The sequence below is a fragment of the Rhinolophus ferrumequinum genome, chromosome 2 (genome assembly GCF_004115265.2).
Source record: "Rhinolophus ferrumequinum isolate MPI-CBG mRhiFer1 chromosome 2, mRhiFer1_v1.p, whole genome shotgun sequence".
NCBI lineage: Eukaryota > Metazoa > Chordata > Mammalia > Chiroptera > Rhinolophidae > Rhinolophus > Rhinolophus ferrumequinum.
The window spans coordinates 37,219,149-37,223,578 of record NC_046285.1 but is presented as its reverse complement, the minus strand read 5'-3'; the positions used below and the strand labels follow the sequence as shown (position 1 = coordinate 37,223,578).

The 4,430-nt window shown below is 40.8% G+C and overlaps 1 pseudogene; it reads right to left on the bottom strand.

Annotated features, from left to right (window-relative positions):
* Positions 1 to 444: 444 nt before the first annotated feature.
* Positions 445 to 1,909, bottom strand: LOC117012937 (C-terminal-binding protein 2-like; annotated as a pseudogene).
* Positions 1,910 to 4,430: the final 2,521 nt, after the last annotated feature.

Below are 4,430 nucleotides of genomic sequence, written 5' to 3'. Positions count from 1 at the left end.
CTATGGACTGAAGGCACTAGAGTCACAAATGGGGATTTTTCTCTTAATATGTTTTGTTTGGATGTTTGGACCTCTTGATGCAACATTCTAGAGCAAGGTGTTGAGGACCTGCAGTTCCCAAGGGACTGATAAAGGAAAAAGATCTACTTAGTCTTTGTGATTTGATGCACAGATGAAAAACTTAACACACGATAACAGAAGTTGGTTGTTAATAAATCACAGTTCTAGATTTTCAGTGCTTCCATAGTTAGCCGGCATCTTCAGATTTCCTGCCTCACGGCTTCTAGCTCTTTTGTCATTTGAATACTGCAATGTCAGTGATGTATATGTGCAGAATCAGTTAAAAAGACTGTCAGATGCCTTTCCTCTTAGTTCATCTCTTTTTTTTTTTTACTGTCTCTTGGTCCTAGGTTTATCTGAATGATGACCTTTTGTCATTCCCTGCTATTGCTCTTTCGGATGCTCTCAATTGTCCCAGTGTTTTGTATGCTAGTTAAGAGAGGGAACTTGAGAAGTGTGTGCCAGCTGTGGGGAGGTTGTGAGTTAACAGGCTGCCTCCCGGGATGATCCTTTCCAGGGCTGCAGGAAGTACTCCTGGGGCCACGCCCACCATGCCTGGCAGGTATCTGTATGTGGCACCATTCAGCTCTGGATGAATTGCTTTCTGATCTACTCCTAACCAGGAAGCTGTTGTGACAAAGAATCCCTTGTTCACACAGTTTAACTGTCTGGAATGCGACCTGTGATTGCCTGGTGGATCTCAGTGGCAGTGAAGTCCTGCATCTCTATTGATTTTTGTGCACTATACCAGGGTATGTGGGGGTGCACAAATGAGATTCGATGCATCTTTCAAGTGACCCTGAGCAAAACTGAAAGGCTCTGATTAGTGCACATGGAGGTCTGCCCCCCCTTCCCCCCCACCCCCACCCCACCATCCCCTGGCCCCTGTCCCACACACACCCTGTATCCCGCCTTCCTTGAGACCCTGGGCTTAGGCTTTCTTGTCACCCAGCGCACCGGGCAGAGTTCACCAGGAACGCTCCTTGCCTCATTTGCTTTATGGCAAAGTCGTTGATGAGATGGTGCTTATGTTCCTTGATGAGATTACAGCGCAAGGATCGCAGTAGCTCTGATACAGTAAGTCCTGCAGGGTGTAGACCCTCTGCACGTCCAGGGATCGCTCTATCCCATTCTGCAAGTAAGGGCCATAAAAGATGATGCTGACTATAGAATTGTACACCTGAAACCTATGTAACTTTACTAACAATTGTCACCCCAAAAAACTTTAAAAAACATTGCTGAATCCAAAGGCCTTGCTTGAACAGTGACTGCTTGCGCTGTGCAGTGGAAGCCAACACGGCCTAGCATCTCCCCCCAGATGCGGGCTGCTCCCCAGGGAACCTCCCGGATTTTCTGGACACGCTGGACCCGCATGCCTTCTGGCAGTGCCTAGTATAACCACGTGTTCTGCCGGTACACATTGAGGATGTGGCAGACGATGGAATCTGCCCTCTTCCATCGCCATTGACAGAATGTCGCACATGGCAATCTCGAGCTCGCTGGCAACTTAATGTAGACGTCGTTGTCTAGCCACTGCCTATCTGCTCGATCACTCTCAGGGCCTTGACCTTCTCCAGGTCCTCCCTGGTGACGGTGATGGTGTGGTACATCATGGCTCCAACGGCTTCATTTAAAACCTTCTCATGGATCTCCCGAGTGCACTGTGAGCCACAGAGGGCCACAGTGGTCAGGTCATTCAGGATTGGTATCTCCATGGTGCAGTCTCTGCCTTCCAGCAGTGCCACCAGGGGCCAGGGGCAGATGGTCCATTCATTATCCCAGGGATGGATACTTCACAAATTCTGTCCAACTGCTGTCGCTTGACTTTGTGCTTGCCCACAAGGGCCATTCTTCACCGAATTTTGCAACTCTCTGATTTAAAAGGCAAAGTGGTCCTCTAAGAACTTAGGGGAACTTGCAGCAGTCTGCAGGCATTACACCACTATGAATCCAATATAAATCTGTCCACAAACTCTGTAGTTCACAGGATGGGTCGTGAACATTGTCTTTTTAATGGAATCTGGCTTCATTAGTTCAAAGACATTTAAGGCAATGAAACCCTCGTCTGAGCCTGCCAGTGTCCCATCCCACCCCGTGGTGCAGCAGAGATGTGTCACCCTCCATGCCAACGTGGCTCCTGGCTCCATCCCTTCCTCCTCCAGCTGCGGCCAGCTCCTCTGGGTGGCGCCCCAGCCACTTTAAAAAATCCATTCCTTTCAAGTCCATGACTTACCTGGTCACATTCTCTGGGCAAAGCAGGAAATTTAATTTCTTTTTCAGTTTTTGTAAACATATTCTAAATGACTGTTCTTAATATTTATTTTGTTTCTATATTGCCTTCAATATCAGTGTTTTTCTTTGACCCATAGAACAAAGCTTTCCTACACTATGGTTTAGAGGCCATAAATTTCCAAAAATCTCTTGTCATAGGTTTGTTAAAACCTCTCTCGTTCAGTTGCAAAGCATATTGTCTTTTTTTTTTTCCATTTCTTTCATGAGATCTGGATTTTTCTTAATTTATCAGAGATTCATGATGCAGTAACAGTTAAAACAAAGGCAAAGTTTAATATTTTACTGAACAAGACTTCCCAAACTTGAAATGTGAAATTATTTTTGAGAAATGCACTGTTTGTTTTTTTTGTTTCTTACGAAGATATTCAAGGTAGGGGTAGTATTCTATCCTTCTATGAAATAAGCGATAGGATTTTTTTTTTAAGATTTCAAAATAATAGCATAGACACATGCTGAGTTATGTTAAAAGGAATCATGGTATCAATTTAATTTATTCTGTGGGTTTTGAAAATACATTTAAAGAAGTTTATCACAATATACGTGATTGTATATTCAATATATACAATATGCTTTTCAAAAACATCTTTGTTCTATAGCTAACCTTGTTGCTGTCATGCATATCACACCAGGACTATTCTTTTGTCTCTCCATAGGAACTCTTTTCTTATAACCTTCAGTAGCTATACACATCAAGGAGGTAAAATACCTTGAAAATAAAGTACTTAGCAGAAGGTTGTATGCATTCCTATTCTGCAATCTCAGTCTCTTTGAAAGTTTCATTTAAGTGTCTATATTAATGATGTTTATGTGTGGGCGTCTTTTTCAATTTCAGGGCAGCTGAGTGAAAAATACAAGTGCAACTGAGTTAAGTATACTGGTAAATATAGTATGAATAGAATTTATGAAACGGTTTTCAGCTATGACTTGAAAACTGTAGTTTTGATGCAAGATGTTTTGTCATGAATATGTCCCAACTGATACAAAGAGAGCCAAAGGTCTATGCTAAAATGAGCCAAATTCATTTTGTAACAAAGGCAATATACACGCATATTATACATATATAGTTCATAAATATTTGATTTAAAATGCATGTGGGGGTCATTTCTAAATATTATTTAATATAAAAATGCTTTTATATTTATGTATTAGACCTTCCAATCATGTTTATATTCACTGGTATTGAGCAGGAACTTTAAAACTCCAAAACTAGGTCCTGGGTAGAGTCTTGATAGGATTTGTGCACATAAACTTAAAAATTGGAGAGTAGACACAGGCTATGTCTATGTGCCATATTTTTATGGAAGCTTGCCATAATCCATGTAAGAATGACCCATGTTTCCCAAGTATTTGTGGAGCTAATGTTCTATTTTATATTTGAGGTTAACCTTAAATCATGGTATGTTTTGAATATGCCAGTGCAAAAACAAAAGACATGGGAAGCAATTTATAAAAGAGAAATAAAACTTAATTCCAAATGCATTGACATTTACTGTACCTTTTAAAAAAAGAAAGTTAGCTTTGGAGGCTTCACTAGACACCATAGAGAGGCTCTGGTTCACACAGAGATTATTTGGCCAGGGAGCCATGGTCTCTTTGAGTTTCTGTATTATACACATGGTAAACTATTGGTGTAGCATGTGATACAATCCCAGGTGACACTACCACTCAGAATAACAGGGTTTACTGAATTAAAAAAAAAAAAAAAGATGCAAAACTCCTATGATCAGCTAACATAAAGAACAGCATTACTTAGAATCATAAAGTAATAATGGGTGAAGTTTCTCCTCACTTGGCTCCTTAGGGTCATTTCATTTGTTAATAGTGCATTTTCAGGACGTACGTAAAGTGAACATCCTTCCTAGGCACCATCTAACTGTAGTTGACATCAGCCAAGGGAATACCATGATATTCTCTTCTTTTTAGTTTTAATGGCACTTTCTATATTGTTTTTCTTATAGCTATACAATAAACATAAAATAACTGGATTTTTAGGCTAAAATTGGTATAATTTAGGAAGAGACACACACACACACACACGTATGTACTTATACAACAAAGATCGACAAAAACAAAGATTG